The sequence below is a fragment of the Eurosta solidaginis genome, chromosome 1 (assembly GCF_040869045.1).
Source record: "Eurosta solidaginis isolate ZX-2024a chromosome 1, ASM4086904v1, whole genome shotgun sequence".
NCBI classification, from domain to species: Eukaryota; Metazoa; Arthropoda; class Insecta; order Diptera; family Tephritidae; genus Eurosta; species Eurosta solidaginis.
Window position 1 is genome coordinate 154,377,143 of NC_090319.1, and position 8,832 is coordinate 154,385,974.

The window sequence follows — 8,832 nt, forward strand, 5'->3', positions numbered from 1 at the left end:
CAGTATTACTAGATGAAACGTGTTCCTGGAGCTGTTCACAGTTAATAACTACTTCGGCCTCTTGGCATCTTCCCAAAATAGCTCCTTTGGTCAAATTGAATGGTGGACTTGAACTCATTGAGTACTCTTACCGGAATACGTCCATCTTGTTTTGTCATAGCCAGGGTTTTTCCTACAAGTAAGTCCAGTGCCGATTTATTGGCTGCTTCGACAACCCACAATTTGTTTGTCCCACAAACTCCATCAATCTTTGCCCAGATTACTGCTTCTGATTTTCGTGGTATTTGCTGACTCTCTTCCACCAGCACTCGTTTACTGCTGTAGCCTCTCTCTTAGCCGAAATTAAGTGGCACATCCATGTTCTTATATCGCATCGTCTTGCTTTGCATATCGATTTTGATGCCTTGGTTGATTAAAAGTCCACTCCAATTATGATTTCATCAACAATATCTGCCACTATAAAATTGTGTAGTACCGTGACGTTCCCAATTGCTACTTCACATTCTACTTCTCCAATTACCTGGGTGTCCTCTCCCGTGGCTGTACGTAATCTTGCTCCCAGCAATGGTCTTATCTTTTTGTTGACCAAATCCGCTCGAATGATGGAATGAGATGCACCCGTATCTACAGTCAGTAAACGTTCCTTTCCATCCACATGTCCTCCGACAGTAAGATTGTTTGACCTTCTTCCAATTTGTGAGATAGAGATTATGGGGCATTCAATTGAGGGAGCCAGCTGTCGCCCCTTGCGGCTGACTCGCTTTAGTTTAACGATTGAGTGGACTTGGAGATTTGCTCATCTCCTTCAGCTCTGCGTTTACGGTCACCCACATTGTTAGAGCTATTGGGACCGCTGCTGCAATGTCGTGCAATATGCCTGGGTTGCCGCACTTGAAACATTTAATAACTCCGACATTTTTCTGTTGTGATCCCTTCAGTGCTTCCAAAAGATAAGATTTCCGCAGCTGGTCCTTTTAAAGCTACGAACAATGCAGCAACTTTATCTTCAGCATTCCAGTTGTTCACTGTTGCGGTCTTCTCAAATTGTAGCTTAAAGACCTGGAAAGGAACAGAACCGTCAAAGGATGGTGTTTTTACCTTTGGATTACTAGTTGAAACTGCTGGGCGATTTAGTTGCAACTGCTCGATACGTCCTCTCAAAGCATCCACCTCGGCCTCGATTTTTTCTTCAAACTGTAAAATTTTTGTATCTTGCGCTTCAAACTTAGAGGAAATACGTTCTTCTTGCTCTTCCAGTTGAGCAGAGATCTGCGATGATATCTGTGCTGAAATTTGAGCCGACATTTCGGATATCCGTGCCTCTTGTGCTTCCATCTTCGATGTAATCTGTGTCAACATTTCTGACATACGCATTTCTTGTGCTTCAATCTTCGATGTTATTCGTGTCTCTTGGGATTCCATCTGTGATGACATATACTTTTTCTGTTCTTCTAGTTGAGATGACATATACGTTTTCTGTTCTTCTAGTTGAGATGACATATACGTTTTCTGTTCTTCTAGTTGGGATGACATTGTCGATGTTTGAGCAGATATTGCAGCCAAAATCATGTTCAAGTTTGTGCTCGTAACTGTCTGCGATGTCTCGTTTTTCTCTTCAATTTTTGTTGTTGTCTCGTCCCCATCAGGATAAAATACCTACTCGTCCACATCAATTCCTTCTGCTTCCATTGCCTCTCGTAGCCGTGCCTGAAGTTCGAGTTTAACGCCGTTTGTATTCAATCCACGCCTCTCCAACTCCTTCTTCAGTTGCTGGATCTTCAATTCACTGAACTTTGCCATGTCCTTGTTGTCCTCCGGAATTTATTCAACAATTCCTCTTCTGACACCAATTGTAACGAATTTGCTGCAAATCCTCTTTTTTGCCCTTTTGCTAGGTTCGTATCGCTAAACTGTTGAATAAATAACTCCAATATTGAATAATGGAAAAATGGCCTTTATTAAAATACTTCACAATAACACTCAAACTGTGCAACGAATAGCTTAATAACCAAACTGATAGCTTAAATGAAACTGACTTTCCAAATAATACTGCTATTGCTCGCTAGATATCGTCGTAGTTGTAACTGCTTGACAACTCAAATCAAACTGAATTACAGCGCCTCTACATCTGTCGCCTTTTATACTCTTTGGTTTCCTCGTTCGCATCTTCTAGAATCTACTAGCATTGTCCATGAGCTCTCAAACTTCTAAGCTATAACTAAAATTGCACAATTTTATACATTTTCTAGACGCTTCCAGAATCTACTAGTCCAGTAGCTCTCAAACTTCTCAGCTGTAACTACAATTGCACAATTTTATAGTTTTTCTCATTGCATACTTATAGGAGTATCTCAGATATATGCATGTGTTAGTGCATTGACTCTCCGCTGCTCGTATACGTACATGGTATACGAACAGCGGAGAGTCAATGCACAAATACATGCATATATATGAGATACTCCTATAAGTATGCAATGAGAAAAACAATAAAATTGTGCAATTGTAGTTACAGCTGAGATGTTTGAGAGCTAATGGACTAGTAGATTCTGGAAACGCCTAGAAGATGCGAATGTTAAAGTCAAAGAGTATAAAAGGCGACAGATGTAGAGGTGCTGAAATTCAGTTTGATTTGAGTTGTCAAGCAGTTTCGACTAAGACGCTATCTAGCGAGCAAGAGCAGTATTATTTTGAATAGCAGAGTTTCATTTGAGCTATCAATCAGTTTGGTTATTAAGCAAGCTATTCGTTGGACAGTTTGAGTGTTATTGTGAAGTACTTTAATAAAGGCCATTTTGCATTATTACAAATTGGAGTTATTTATTCAACAGTTTAGTGATTCGAACTTAGCAGAGGATTGCAAATAAGAGGATTTGCAAGTAAATTCGTTACAATTGGTGTCAGAAGAGGAATTGTTGAATAAATTCCAGAGGACAACAAAGACATGGCAAAGTTCAGTGAATTGAAGATCCATCAACTAAAGAAGGAGTTGGAGAGCCGTGGATTGAATACAAGCGGCGTTAAACTTGAACTTCAGGCACGGCTACGAGAGGCAATGGAAGTAGAAGAAATTGATGTGGAATAGTATGATTTTCATCTTGATGGCGAGGAAATAACAAAAATGGAAGAAACACCGCAGACAATGGCGAACACAGACCTGAACATGATATTGGCTGCAATATCGACACAAATGTCCAACATGTCATCACAATTGGAATCGCAGGAGATACGCATAACATCGAAGATTGAAGCACAAGAAACGCGTATGTCAGAAATGTCGACACAAATTACATCCAAGATGGAAACTCAACTGGAATCGCAGGAGAACCGTATAACAGCGAAGATTGAAGCACAAGAGGCACGTATAACAGAAATGTAATCACAAATATGTCATCACAGCTGGAAGAACAAAAGACATATATGGCAACCCAACTGAAAGAACAAGAGACACGCATAACAGTACAACTAGAAGCACAAGAGGTGCGTATATCAAAACTCGAAGCGCGCATGGACGAAAAAATAATGCAGTTTGAAGAAAAATTCGAGGCAGAGGTGGATGCGTTGAGAGGTCGTATACAGGAATTGCAACTTAATCGGCCGGCTGCTTCAGCGAGTAATACGAAGGTAAAAACTCCATCTTTTGACGGTTCTCTTCCTTTCCTGGTCTTTAAGCTACAGTTTGAGAAGACCGCGGCAGTGAACAACTGGAATGCGGAAGATAAAGTTGCTGCACTCTTCGTAGCATTTAAAGGACCAGCTGCCGAAATCTTACAGACTAGTCCAGAGTACGAACGGAACAGTTATGACGCATTGATGGCTGCTGTAGAACGACGTTATGGAAGCGAGCATAAAAAACAGATATTGCAAATTGAGTTGCAAAACCGCTACCAAAAAGCAAATGAGACATTGCAGGAGTTTGCTTCAGATATTGAAAGATTGGCTCATCTTGCAAATGCGGACGCACCCGTGGAATACACTGAAAGGGTAAAAATCTAGAGTTTCATAAATGGCATACGGGACGTGGAAACGAAGCGAGCTACATACGCAAACCCAAAGCTGACATTTGCTGAAACGGTATCGCATGCTCTGATTCAGGAAACAGCGTCGCTTCTGTGTAAGCCAGTTTTCAAAGCGCGCCATGTGGAAGTAGAAAGGCCAGAGTGGGTAGACACAATTTTGGAAGCACTGAAGGGATCTCAACAGAAGAATGCCGGAGTTATTAAATGTTTCAAGTGCGGCAACCCAGGTCACATTGCACGTCATTGTGATCTTGGTCCTAATAGTTCCAACAATGTTGGTGGCCGTAAACACAACTCTGGCGGAAATGAGCAAGAGCGTGTCGGATGTAAAGAACGAAAACTTGCCCCGGCATTCAATAGTCCTGTGATATCTGTGTCGCAGATTGGAAGGAAATCAAGCAGTCTTACCATCAGAGGGAATGTGGATGGTAAAGAGCGTGTACTGACTGTAGATACGGGGGATCTCATTCCTTGATTCGATCTGATTTGGTCTACAGGAGAGTAAAGTCATTACCTGGAGCAAGGTTGCGTACAGTCACAGGCGAGTATAATCAAGTTCAAGGCGAAGTGGTATGTGAGGTATTAATTGGAAAAGTCATGGTTCTACACAAATTCGTTGTGGCGGATATCGTTGATGAAGTCATATTGGGAGTGGACTTCTTGGTTGACCATGACATCAGGATCGATATTAACCAGGACATACCACTTAACTTTAGTTTGAAAAAAGGGTTCAGCAGTAATCGGGTACTGGTGGAAAAGACTCGACAAAGACCACGAAAGTCAAAGGCAAAGGTTGATAGATCGAATGGGCCAAATAAATCAAAATCAAAAGTACCTTCGAGAGAAACACTGGCATTGACAAAACCTAAAAGACGCAGGAAAACGAAGCAACGAATTTCCGAGAAAGAATGCTAGGGTAGTTTCAAGCCAGAGCTCACTACTGTGGGGAAACGTGGGAACGATACTGATTATGCAAAGCAAATCCGTCCAGCGCAAGCTCTACGAAGTAGTTCATCGGCCAAACAACAGAGTGTGAAGGAACGAACCAGGGTATTGAGTAGTACGATGAAACACAGGTACCATGAGAACAATAATTCGAATCGTTTCTTGGCGGGAGATTTGGTACCGTTATACAACCCTCACCGGCGGAAAAGTGTTCCATCCAAATTTCGGTGCAGTTGGGAAGGCCCGTACAAGGTTGTGAAGAAGATCAGTGATACCATCTACCGCATACAAAGCATTGAGAAACCACGGAGTAGAAGAGTGGTACATTTGGCGATGCTAGCAGCGTTTAGATCGAGAGATTTGTCTGATCGGGACGATCAGACTTAGGTGGAGGGCAGTGTTACGAATATTAGCAAAACTAAGGAGTGATGCCAGCTCTAAGCCGATGCTAAGCAGTGACGTGAATGCACATCAATAATTCAATCATCATGTATCTACATAAACGAAACAATAACTGCGTCTACATATATGTACCATGTACGTATACGAGCAGTGGAGAGTCAATGCACAAATACATGCATATATCTGAGATACTCCTATAAGTATGCAATGAGAAAAACTATAAAATTGTACAATTGTAGTTACAGCTGAGATGTTTGAGAGCTAATGGACTAGTAGATTCTGGAAGCGCCTAGAAGATGCGAATGTTAAAGTCAAAAAGTATAAAAGTCGATAGATGTAGAGGCGCTGAAATTCAGTTTGATTTGAGTTGTCAAGCAGTTTCGACTAAGACGATATCTAGCGAGCAAGAGCAGTATTATTTTGAATAGTAGAGTTTCATTTGAGCTATCAATCAGTTTGGTTATTAAGCGTTGGACAGTTTGAGTGTTATTGTGAAGTACTTTAATAAAGGCCATTTTGCATTATTGCAAATTGGAGTTATTTATTCAACAGTTGAGTGATTCGAACTTAGCAGGGGATTGCAAATAAGAGGATTTGCAAGTAAATTCGTTCCAATATCTATATTTGGCCTTTGTTCATATTATTGCAATTTAAATTCGCAGATAATTACATTTATTTACATTTTAAAATTGTGGTTATGCTCTTTATTTCCAGGCTCAACTTGTAAACAAATGTCAAATTCCTCTTCTTATGATTTATTTGTAACAAAATTTGAGAGTTAGCTACTTTTCAATATCAGATGGCGCCAGTGCCGCTCATTCTACCGTTCTCCCTAAAAATACGTGGAATCTACCATGGTACAATAACCAGGTAAAAGCACCAGAGTTGCATTTTACATGTGTTTTCATTCGAAGCTGCTATAAAATGTCAAACTTTGTTTATGTTTACGTTTTTTGTTTATTTATATTTGTCATGAAAATTTAATAGTTCGCGGTTCTTTTCAAACATTTTACTAATTAATATAAAAGAATTTCTTTTTAAAAGGAAATAAGAAAACTTTCCCGCACTAGGCAGCAATGATGGAGGTAAGTAATTAATGAATCAAAAGCTTGCAAAGTAAATTATTTTCCTTTTCATTTAGAAGTTGGTAATAATCGCGCACAAAACGAACAGCCAGCACCGCTTATATCACCGCGGAGTTGCGTAAAGCGCCAGCTGTTTCAACAGGCCTTATCATTCGCACAACGCGCAATGCTGGGAATAGCACAGGGCCAAGCGCTTCCTCATCCGGTATGGTACTTCATGTATCTAATCAACCAACATCAAGTAATGCACATCAAAATATTGGAGCGGTACAATGCTATGGTTTTCCCAGCTTTACCAACAACGGGAAAATCAAAAAAGAGTGCAACACCACATTCACCAGTAGATGAAGATATGCTGCCATCTGGTGTACATATTCCCTTGACAAATATAGCTGCTAAACACGCACGCTTCTCAATGACTTTGTGTCGGTAGCGAATCAAAGCAATTTCCAAAAGCTGCAAACCGTACAAAAAAAGAACTGGAAACCAAAAATAGAAAAGCTGCATGTCAAGCAAACGCGCCAAAATTAACAGCGCAAGATTTTCCTTCATTGGGTGGTGGAGCGCCGGCATAAGCAAACCACCACTATGAATTTTCCCAGAATTGGCAAAAGGGACCAAATCAAATAGAGAAAAATCTGCGTGAATTGGAGAATCGCAAAGCAAAGGTAGGACCACCACTAATATTGGCAACAGAAAAAATTAATAAACAAAACACGAATGCAACGAAAAAAAACAATCGGCAACAACATTGTTAAACAATGCAAATGTTGTAGATCAAAATCACACCAAACAAAAAAGGGAAAAATCAAATATAGATAATAATATCATTTAACAACAGCAAATGGTAAATGATAGGAATAAAGAAACCAAAACCAAAAATAACAACAGTAATAATAATTCAACTAAATGTGAAAACTTAGACAAAAGCTATCTCTGGTGAATGGTAATGACGACGATAATAATGCAACGGAAACGCGCTCACCACTTGGATATGGCATGCAATCTTCAAGCTAAGCACAATAACGGGGCTTCAGTCAACCAACGTTACGGTAAATTCTATATCAAAGTCTCCCAATAATCTAACGTTTAGATATTCATTTGGGGAGCGGTATAGTACTACCCGCGCTCATTCATATATGCATCCACCAGACGTAACTTTAAGAAATCAGGTAATATTAAAACACATTCTACATTATACGTTTTATTATGTATATAAAAATGTGTATATATTCCATATATTATCTATCATTGTAGTAACTCGTTTCGGTTTATCAAGATGCCTTAAACACGCCTGAAGCCATGATCGAATTTCGTTACATATCACAATAGTTTCGTGAAGGTATCTTTAGACCCAACCCTACTATGAGCATTGCCAAGCAGCGCTTAAAGATCGTTTTAACTACATTTTTCCTGTTTTATTAGCGCTTTTGCCAGACATAAATAAACAGCAAGTAAGAATAATTGGCTTATTTTTTTAAGTACTCAAATAATATACTTACGTTTTGTATCATTCACTAGGAATTATATTTGGTGCACTCACAACAACTGAACAAACTTCCACCAAATGAACGAAAACAAGCACATAAATTAGAAGTATATACTGTATGTAAACAGGTATTGATAAGCGGCAATTTCTTAAGGAAAACTTCCCTGAACTTGGTAACGCTATTTTTAGTGGCCGTAACAAAACACATTGTGCCGAATATTAGCAACCCTAAGGGATACTATCATCTCTAAGCCAATATTAAGCAGTGACTTGTATGCACATCAACAAATAACTGCCTCATTCTGTTTGACGATATCGTCTCAAAAACGATCATCGTTCGTGTGTTCGTATATGAATCATTGTGAATGATGACTAAGTGTGTTATCTTATCTGTCAACTGCCTGACAGGCTGTTCAATATGGCTACTTTTCAGCGTTTTGACAGGCTGTTCAATATGGCGGCGCCTATCTTCAGCGGGTGATAGAAAGAGAGACAGAATGAGACAGCGATAGTCAAATACAAATCAGGTGATCCAATTACTTTGGAATTTTGACGTTTATGCAGAAGATATCACACTTAGTCATCATTCACAATGTTATGAATTGCAATACGATAGACAAAACGATAAAAGCTGACTGCCCTACAAGAAACGCTGATAGTTTTACTAATACACTCACACTTGTAATTGACAATGCTGATCCTGCGATGACGCAAACATTGATACTCAAATTTATGTATGTTCCTTTGTTCGCACACGCATGTCCGCATGTACCCAACGACAGCCTATAATCATAAAAAAGGACTCAAACTGGAAAGGCTTCGGACACCTGGTACAGAACAAAAGTACATACAGCAGATACCATTATGCATGTGAGACAGATTCATAATTCTCAAC

The 8,832-nt window shown here is 39.7% G+C and overlaps 1 pseudogene; it reads left to right on the forward strand.

Moving 5' to 3' along the window:
• The first annotated feature begins 3,118 nt into the window (after positions 1-3,118).
• Positions 3,119-8,188, forward strand: LOC137238235 (GATA zinc finger domain-containing protein 7-like; annotated as a pseudogene).
• Positions 8,189-8,832: the final 644 nt, after the last annotated feature.